This window comes from Capra hircus, chromosome 29, assembly GCF_001704415.2.
Source record: "Capra hircus breed San Clemente chromosome 29, ASM170441v1, whole genome shotgun sequence".
Taxonomy (NCBI): domain Eukaryota; kingdom Metazoa; phylum Chordata; class Mammalia; order Artiodactyla; family Bovidae; genus Capra; species Capra hircus.
This window is the reverse complement of record NC_030836.1, coordinates 44,025,450-44,036,104: the sequence shown is the minus strand read 5'-3', so window position 1 is coordinate 44,036,104 and position 10,655 is coordinate 44,025,450.

Sequence of the window (10,655 nt, the reverse complement as noted above, 5' to 3'; positions counted from 1 at the left end):
TAGCACAGCACTTATGCAATCAGTAAAATGAGAAGTATGTGCTTAAACCCAAATCCTAGACACATTCCAGCCTCCCAAAGACCACAAGTATGTCAAACGTATATTACATGTTCTTTCCATTTGTTAGGCTGCTCTCAGTCATCAAGAGAGATCCCCTTTTTAACAAACCATTTGGAAATATAATTGGATAAAATTCCAAGAAGTTAGGAAATAGTCTCCCCACCCTGACAATGACCTTCGTTGGCTTGTGGTTTGTCACCACATTTTGCACAACCATCACACACTCCCAGTCAGCAGAGTCCATCCCCAACTGCCACTGGGGACGCAGGCCATTCAGGACCTACCAGTTCTGTTGAGGTTACCACACTGAGCTCAACGGCCTCAGTCTGCAGTTACATTAGTCAATCTAAGCCTAAATCTACAGTATGAAGGTACATTTCGCTTCATGATATACAGACAAAATCAGAGTTGAAAAAATATAGCAATACAAGCAATTCTAATGAGTTTAGAACGCAAACCTTTATTCGTGCTGTAAAGGGGAAGAAAAGTGTTAGTAGTTACACACATGATGCAACAAGGACTGGTTCTTACCATACAGAGCAACATAAAAGATTCCTTTCCACCTGTTTTTACAGTTTCAATTTCACAACAGCTTACCGGAACATATTTCCCCATACACGCATGACTAATGCTCTTTAAATTCCAATGACAGTAACTGTTATCACATGCCCAAGTTACAGGTTAAGAACGCAACTATCAACATACTTGTAAACATTAAAAAGAACCCAGAAAAATTCCATGTCCTAAGTATTGAGGGTTTAAAATTCTCAAAACGAAATTCAATGGGAAAAATGGACAGGATAGAGTCACTGGTATTACTTTATCACAAAGGATTGATACTTCCCTAAATTTTTACAAACACCATAATCCAGGAAATTACTCCCCACCCCCAGTTTCACTCTTTATTTCCCTACCTGATTTTGGTTAAGTTTCCCCTCTAGCACTCTTTCACTTAACACAAACATTCAAACTGAAGATGGTGTGAACTATTAACTGGAACCTTAGCAAGGGTACATAGATTGTTTGCTACCAAATATTACAGTAATTAGAAAGTGATCACGATTTAAGTTCTCCTTGTTACAATGAGGATGAAAAGAAAAAGCTAAAAGAAAAGATGTTTATAGAGCAAGAAGTAACATACAAAATTCCTTTAGAAATCATTGTTTTCACTTTGCTCAAACTTTCAACTGCAAAATACCAAGTGAACAAAAATGTTACAAACCCAGAAGAGGGCATCTAAGTGCGTACCAAAATCTCAAAATATTTTAAAAGCCCACAATTTGGCTAAGTATTTTCTGAAACTAGTCCCTGAACATTGCACACCTTCAGATAAACCACTTAAGAAATTTGCAAAGGAGTGAAAGATGTTAATCTGCTGATGCAAGTCCCTGACACCCATCTTTCAAGAGACTGATACCCAGGTTTCAGTTACCTTTTCAGCCTTCCCCTTCTTATAGCAAAGCAAAACAATTTTGCTTTTTGCCTTCCCCACCCTTAGCAGTTTGAAGCACTGTAGAAACTTCAAGTAACAATTTAACTATCATTAACAATGTACTATTAACTAGCATTCTCTTTGCCTTTGAGCTCTATCCCCTAGAGTTCTGCCTACTGATCTTTTCTCCAGAGAATTCCCTTCCACCCACTTTCCCTACCCCTCCCACCCTCCGCCAGCCACACCTAATCACAGCCTTCTCTTCAGCTCACCCTCCCCAGCACCAGGCTGTTTCCCACCCCTCAACCCCTCACCTCAGGGCCCTCCCCTTTGAACACGAAGATTCCTCTGAAATCTAATCAACTAAAATAAGTTAAGAAGCATATAGAGCAAGATGAACAGATTACTATCGGTACCCTGACTATTCCCTTCTGGTAACAAAAGTGACCAAACTAAACCTGCCATTTTTATCACAATCTGGATATGACCATCTCGCGCCCTCCTACCTAGCACAGCACAATGACACCCCACCCCCACCCCCACTTCGCCAGTTGGCTTCATTTAAGTCAAGTTGGCTTCATTTAAGTATTTGCCTAATGCATTTCAATCTGGAACGCTTTCCCACACACATTATATATCACACTAAGAACTCCTCCGACAAAAGCACAGGCAGGCAGGTGGGTGGATGAGGGTCACTGGGATCCATGTGCAAGCTCCATCTACAAGGCATCATCTGAGTTGTGGCATCAGCGTTAAAATGTTCTACAGCTTAAGAGTCTTCTGGAAACAAAGTTCGTGGCACACTAGTATGACAGGAGACTCAATTTAGAAGATGGCAGCATCTGAAACCTCCAACCCAGGAAACGGCCTGCTGACATTCACGTGCCCAGAGATCGTTGCTCCCGGATCAAACACTCAAAGCAACACATCTGCTGATGGCCCCGGATCCATCTGCTTTGGCCTTTTAAAGACTGCCCCTCATAAGCTCATGAAAACCTTAAAGGATGGCCTCCTGAATACAGGGGTTCCTGAGCAAGGCCTGGAAACATGCCACTGGAGAACTTCCTCCTCCTAAGCCTCTGGAAATTCACTCTGCAGACAGCAATTTAGACGGGTTCTTTCCTCCAGGGTCTCCCCTCCTGCACCGCTACGACTCACACTGGCCAGGGGCTCCATTTCTCCTGGTGCCATCAGATCGCCATGATGAACACTACAGTAACAAACCACCGTCCATGAGGCATTTTCGTAGCTTTTAGATGGTACCGTCGCTGCGGGCCCACCCAAGGGTGCACATTCAATCCCCACCCTCTCCACTGGCAAGCAACACCACCCCGCCCACCCAGAGTCTCAGCAGGGGCTGCCTCTCCTCTTCACGGTTACCAAGATACCGACTCCAATGGCAACAACTTTCCCGGCTTACCAGATTACCAGAAGCAATGTTTTAAGTGAATGGGTAACCTCGAGATCGAGAGTGTGAAGGGGAGGAGAGGGGGCAGAGTGAGCTCACAGAACAGGTTAGCGAGGAACCTAGAGGAAAAGTCCAAAGGGGAGCACTGCCACCTGGAAAATAAAGTGAGGGTCAATTTTGTTCGCCTACAGCCCCCGCCTGCCAGACATACCAGTAACCGCTTGGACCGGCACCTTACCTCCTCACTCACTCCCTAGGACCACCCTCACACCCAGACCTGGGTTTCACCAGGCTGGGCCTGGCTGGACCCTGTCCCGGGCCGAGCCAGACTTACATACCGCCCTGGGCCAAAGCTGTCAGCCCCGCGAAGCTAAGTGCAGCTTCCACCACACGAGGCCTCATCCCCAGGCGGGCTCACAACCCTTTGTCTGGAAAAAAAGGGACTGCTGGTATTGACAAGTTCAAGTCCTCCCCTCCCTGCCCACCTGCCACCCTACACCCCACTGCCTGCCTTCCAGCTCCTTTTCAAAGCATCGACTGACCAACTCCGCCTCCAGCAAGGGAGGCAAGACCCTCCACCTCTCCGTCTCTGCTTTCCTCCTCCTACACAAACCCGGGCACCGGGGGCCCGCTCAGCCTACGCAGGAGCGGCGCCCACCCAAAGTTCAAGTTCCCCTTCTCCAGCAGACAGCTGCGACAGCCAGGCCTGGGGTGTCGTCTTCCCCTTGGGTTACTGCGGGCCCTTTCAACACAGCTCTCCCCAGCACAATTTCCCCAAGATCTAGTCCCCCCGTTAACCTTCCTTCTCTTGGCACCCCAAGTTTCCCAGCCTCATCTAACGCTGCCATATCTCTCATCTATCTCCTAACACCCTAAACTGGCCAACTCCGCCCTCCACAACTAAGCCCAAGCCCCCAGCCCTCCCTGTCGCTAACTCCTACTGGACAGGCCACAACTTTTGCTTTTATAGCCCTGGGCCGCGTCACTGGGGCACTGCTCAACGGGACGATTCCTCCACTGCCACTGGAAAAAAAGTCCCTCCCCAACCCTGGCCAAGGAGACGACTCCGGGCGGCTCCCAGTCTCCCGGGTGTCTAGGTCTCGAATTCCCCAGTTATCCCCACTCCTCTAAGCAAGGGCTTCCTGAGATCAACGACAGATCTCAAGGTCACCTTGGGGGGAGGCGGATTCCAACGGGGACGAGGGTGGGGAGAGAAATCCCCTTCTCAGCCTGTGATGGAGCCGAGGGTTTAGAGGCTTCCTGTTCCTCGAGGGGAGGTGTGGGTGGGGAGTGGATGAGGAGGATTGGGGCTGTTCTCTGGAAGCGAAGGGAACTGCTGGGGGTCGCCTCAGGTCACCCCCGCCCAGCAGAAGCCCAAAAGAAGCGCCGGCAGAGCGTCTGGAAAATTCCGGGCGGCGGACGCGGAGGGATCTCTGCAGAGGGCGCATCACTCCCTGGCGGCGGGGCTGGGGGTGGAGCGGCAGCGCGTGACTCCTCGGGCGTCGGCTGGGCCTCGTGAGCGCGGGTGATGTCAGCGCTGAGGCCTGCGGGTGGGAGCGGGGCGGGGGAGGGGCAGCCCGCGGCCCGCCGGGCTGGAGCCAGGGTTCCGCGTGTGGGTGTCGTGGATCGTGAGCACGTCTGCACCGGGGCCGCTTAGAGAACCGCACCCACAGCTGTGCTCAGTGTCTTTGACTAAGAAACATGGCTGTGATTTTTAAAAAGTTGGTTAAAAAGTTAAGCCCCCATGTTGCTGCTTGGTAGCTTGAGGGGCGTGTGTCATCGCTTTGTTATTCTGTTACCAGGGGCCTGGAGGCTTCAAGTATTTCATCAGAAAAGTTGGGCCTGTTGGGTTAGAGTACTTTATGATTATTCATTCTCTATTAACTGGGAAAAGGTAGTTGTGAGGTAAGGAAAAGCAAGATCTTGTTTGTGCAGAAAACAAAACGTGTAACTGGATGGCAACAAGACAAAGTATATAGATACTTAACCCTTTTTCCTTTGGGGTTGGGAGGTGAGGAAAAACATTTGGGGTGCGAAGGGACCTAGTTTGTCCAAGCTACTTTACAACCTGTGATGGGCCTCGGGGTCTGCCTGATGCTTGGGGGGGTGGAGGGGGCACGACCCGGTGACTGCCTACGGGGAGCAGGCTCTCAATGTGGCGCTCCCAAAGTGGAAGCAAAAGCAACCCCGTGAGCGCCTGTCCCCTCCACCGAGGCCTGGCAGCGCCTGCGGGACTGGTGAGAATTTGGAAAGGGTCGCTGGCATCTCCCTGGCCTGTGTAGGGGTCAGAGTAAGGAGGAGTCGCAGCTCCAGACCCCCACGGGGCGTCCTGTCAGCCCTGCCGCATGGGATGGAAGGACAGTGGTCAGGAGTAAGGAGAGCTGAGAAGGGCCTCTTGGACCAACTCCAGCCAGGAAGTCTTCTCCCAGGATAACCACCCACACCCTAAACAAACCCACCTGTGACAACAGGCTCCCTTGGCAACAAAGGGGAAACTGGGGAAGGAGGGTTTTTTCCCTCAGCGTCTGCAAGATGGCATCAGCAGCTGCTAGGCGGGGGCTGGGGCCAGCTGCTGCACCCTTTCTGGTTCTCGGAAAACTGCTTTTGCTCATGTGACCGTCGTCCCAGAAGGTTGAGTATGTGGCAAGCCCAGGCTTGTTCACAGGGCAGCTCAGCTGCTCTCTCCAGCCAGGGAAAGATTATGGAAGCTCACTTTTCCCCAAGGTCTGGCTCATCTGTCTTGTCCTGACATTTTCATAGGTGGGTTGGGGAGACTGGACCTGAAAGAACAGTGTGGAAAAAGGGAATTGCATGTCAGAATGTTCTAGAAAGGCTGAGAGATGTGTGTAATACCAAGCAAGTAACTTCTCTGCTGAGTCACAGTACCAGGCTGTGGGCTCAGCTCTATATTTATCTACAAGGTGCCTGAGAGGATGTAGTCACTGGTGTGTGTCTGCTTGATGTCTCAGCTTGCTGCTTTCTTTGTGTTAGTCTCTCGGTTGTGTCCGACTCTTTGTGACCCCATGGACTGTAGCCCGCCAGGCTTCTCTGTCCATGGAATTCTCCAGGCGAGAATACTGGAGTCGGTTGCCACACCCTTCTCCGGGTGCTGCTCTCTACGTGGTCTAATAACCTTTCTCATTCACACATATTCCCAAATTCCAGAACCACACTATCTTAGCTTTTCTTTTTCAGGAGAGCAGGAGTATGTGGAAGTAGCCACACAGAAAGCATTAGGATCCTACAGATCTGAGGACTCCCAGCACAAAAGGAACGGCTGACCTCCTCTGTGCCCTTATGTCTGGAGGAGCCCAGCTCCATTCGAGGACAAAATGACACAGTTGCAGTGGGTCCTGGTTTGTTTCTCCTGGCCATGGACTTTTCCACAGCTAGTTTTCTTTGGAAATGGGATATGTGACGTGTCTGAGCTCAGATGAGGGTAGAAAAACCACACAGGGACCGCTCTGTGCTGCCTTAAGGGGTCAAGGCAGTGCTCATGGTACGGTGGACAAATGTGGGACTTGGGATCTGCCTCTTTCTCTGCAAATAAGGCTAAAAATACTTCCATCCTGACAGAGGAGGAGGGGCAAGGCAGCCAGTGTGTCAGCAGATTTCTGTAGATCAAAACAAGCTGTTCCAGGAAACAGCCGGTAAACAAGATGACCTTGGATCTCTGGGTGGGGCTGGGTAGTGATGGGTCCGCCACACCCGGGTGGGTGGCTGAAGCCTGCTGCTTCTGGCCAGCCAGCCAACTTAGGAGCTCGAGTTGGAGGGGAAAGGAGGTTAGGAAGGTGTCGCCCAGGATTTCAGGGTCAAAGTCCAGGCTTCAAGTCTTTTTTTTCAAAGCCAGGGTTGCCTTCCTGACTTGTTCTACAGCCAGCTCAGCTGGATTGTTAACAAACATACACACCAGCCGGAGGAAGGACCCAGCAGACAGAAAATGAAGAGTGAGAGACATCCCTGGTGGTCCCGTGGTTAGAACTCCTCACTTCCACTGCAGGGGGAACGAGTGCCATCTCTGGTTAGGGAACCAAGATCCCGTAAGGGGTGAAGTGTGGCCCAAAAACGGAGAAGAGGGGTGAGAAAGGGGTGGTACTTCAGGTTCAAGATGGGACAGGATGATAGTATTGCTGCAGCCACTAGAGAATGTGCCAGAACCCTGCCCCCCACTCCCTCCCCCCCAGGTCCAGTTCCAGAGCCACGGCCTTCTGGGTCACCTTGGGCTCACCACTCACAGGAGACCCGCGGCCAGGAGCCCTGAGGCCCCTGGTCCCAGGGCCTGAGTGAGGAACTGCACAGTCACCGCGTGCTGGCCCAGAGCCCTTCCTGCCCTGGCCAGCCTCACTGCAGCCCAGCAGGAACCACAACCGGGAACTCTTGCCCAGCCCGCCCTGGCCTCTCCTGCCCTGGCAGGAAACGGGCCTCAGCCTGGGCTTCAGCCTGCTCCCCACACCCCCTTGCAGCCTGATCCTGGCAGGCCCTCACACGCTCACAGCGCGCCTTCCTGTTCTCACTTCATAATTCTGATGAATACTGTCCTGCCTAAAAGCACTTCACCCAGTGGTCGCCTGGTCCAGTCCACACTCAGCTCCTCCTGGCTTCTGCCGGGGTCACCTTCTCATTGAGTGCCCCCCACCCTACCCCTTCCCTTGTGGCTCAGATGGTAAAGAATCTGCCTGCAATGCAAAAGACCTGAATTCTGTCCCTGGGTGGGGAAGATCCCCTGGAGAAGACACTGGTAACCCGCTCTAGTATTCTTGCCTGGAGAATCCCACGGACAGAGGTACAGTCTATGGGGTAGCAAAGAGCTGGACAGGACTGAGCCACTAACAGCTTCATCCTACCCTACTCCACCCCCACTGGGACTCAGCTCCTCAAGAGAGGGGTTTCTATCCGTTTTGTCCTCCACTGGGCCCGGCAGTCTCTGAAAATGGCCCTGGCATGGAACAGACCTCCAGGCATGTGTTGACCAAACAATTTACGTTGGTTTTGTTTTGTTATTTGGTCACTCAGCATGCAGGATCTTACTTCCCTGACCAGGGATTGAACCTGTGTCCCCTGCAGTGAAAGCACAGAGTCTTAACCACTGGACTGACAGGGAAGTCCCTAACAATTATGTTTTGTAAAGGTCACTTTGCAAAAGGACGTTATGGTTGGATGGCATCACCCACTCAACGAACATGAATTTGAGCAAACTCCAGGAGATCGTGAAGGACAGCGAAGCCTGGCAGGCCGCAGACCATGAGGTTGCAAGGAGTCAAACACAACTTAGCAACTGAACAACAGAAAGTTTGCTGTCCACTGTGAGGCTCTCAGTAAATATTTGTGATGTTTCTGGACAGATGGAAGGAAGGAAATGAGTTCCCAGGTCAGCAGCAGGCCCACAAGCTCGATTACAGGTCCAGCTCTGGCGGCCTGTCCAGCCCTGGACTCCCAGGTCTTGAGAGGAGGAGAAGGGAGAGGGGGTGCTCCTTGTGGCCCCCCGCCCAGCAGTTCACATGAAGGGTGACCTTGGTCACTGCTGAGCAGCTCCAGCCGGGCCTTCCAGGTGGTGCTAGTGGTAAAGAACACGCCTGCTAATGCAGGAGACATAAGAGAGGCAGGTTCGATCCCTGGATCTGGAAGATCCCGTGGAGGCAATGGACAGGACTGAGGTGATTTAACAGCCAAGCTCTTTTCTATGGCTCGCCTGGTGGCTCAGCTGGTAAAGAATCTGCCTGCAATGTGGGAGACCTGGTTCAGTCCCTGGGTTGGGAAGATCCCCTGCAGAAGGGAACGGCTACCCACTCCAGTATTCTGGCCTGGAGAATTCCATGGACAGAGGAGCCTGGCAGACTATAGTCCATGGGGTCACTAAGAGTTGGACACGACTGAGCGACTTTCACTTTCACTTTTTGGGCTGCTAAGGGAACCAGGCAGAGAAGGCGATGGCACCCCACTCCAGTACTCTTGCCTAGAAAATCCCATGGACGGAGGAGCCTGGTGGGCTGCAGTCCATGGGGTCTCGAAGAGTCAGACATGACTGAGCGACTTCCCTTTCACTTTTCACTTTCATGCATTGGAGAAGGAAATGGCAACCCACTCCAGTGTTCTTGCCTGGAGAATCCCAGGGACGGGGGAGCCTGGTGGGCTGCCATCTATGGGGTGCACAGAGTTGGACACGACTAAAGTGACTTAGCAGCAGCAAGGGAACCGGGGGGGGCCTCTCTGGTAGGAGGCATTCCAGGGAGAGTGTGCCAGGGGTGGATACTCCCAGACCCTGGTGTATAAGACAGAGGAGGAGATGGGCCAGCCCACCTGCAGTTCACACTCCTTTACAGGTTCATAGTCCTTGTGCCCTGAAGCCCTGCCTCCAAGTGCTGACCAGATTCAGTTGTCCCCTCCACCCCACCCTGAGCGGTTGTGTCCTCAACCCCAGCCCCCAGCAGAGGGAAGGCCTGTGGAATGAGCGACTTGGTCCCACAAGCCTTGCCCTCCTTGACCATTGTTGCCCCACTAGTGGCTTCCAGATCTCCTTGCCAGCCCCGCTCTTGCAGACTCTCAACTACAAGTTGGTACTTGCCAAAAGCCTTGCCAAGGACTGAACAACAAGCGCACTTGCCATCTGCCTCTGTGGAGGCTGAAGCCTGTGCTGCTGCAGCTGGTGACCTTCAACCCCTGGAGGGAGTTCCGGGTGGAGTGAGGCACTCTGTACCCTGGTAGGGCAGGTCTTTAGATAATTGGATATTTTCAGGAACTGATTTCAAGGTCCCAGTCCTGCATCTCCTCATATCTAGAAAAGCACTAAATCCCTTCATGATGACATAAATCCTTTCATGATGACATCAGATGCTTGTGACTAGCAGAAAACCTCTTGTAAAGTAAGTGCTTGATTGCATGGAACTACCCCTTCATGGAATCTTACATATTGACCTTCTGCCACTGCCTCTCTTTTGGAGAAGGAAATGGCAACCCACTCCAGTATTCTTGCCTGGAGAATCCCATGGACAGAGGAGCCTGGAGGGTTATAGTCCATGGGGTTGCAAAGAGTCGGACATGACTGAGCGACTAACACGCACGCACGCACACACGCAGCACGCACACGTTGCCTCTTTGGAGCAGTCTCTCACAGCTGTCTGAGGTGCTGCCTCCCGGGCTGCAGTCCTCATTTTGCCCCAAATAAAACTGAACTCACAGCTCCCAAGTTGTGCATCATTTTTAGCTGACGAGACTAAGTCAGTCCCAGCTTTTGTAGCCTCCTTCCACCCTTTGGCCTGTGTCCACCGTGCCAGACTCACGCCAAGCCCCACCCACCAGGCGTCCACCTGTGGGCGAGGGGCTGGCACGGTGCCGACACCCACCACCTCCCATGTCTGGGTCTGCACAGCCCCCTCCGCCTCTCCCAGGCCCACCTGCAGCCCCCACTGCCAGAGCTCGCTTAGGCTGCGTCCCTGCGGATGGGACCGTCTTCGGGCCTGAGCCTGTCTCACCCCCTTAGTGACCCCGCTGGAGCACTGGTTGTTCAGACTCTCCTTGACCCTCTGAAGGAGGACGTTTCTGTTCCAACTGCCTTTGGCGCCTGAGTGGCATCGGAGAGAGAGGGAGAGACAGAGAAAGGCGTGTGTGGTGCAGGAGCTGCCTCTGGGCAGAGCTGCTGCTGCTGCTGCTAAGTTGCTTCAGTCGTGTCCGACTGTGCGACGCCATAGCAGCCTATCAGGCTCCCCATCCCTGGGATTCTCCAGGCAAGAACACTGGAGTGGGTTGCCATTTCCTTCT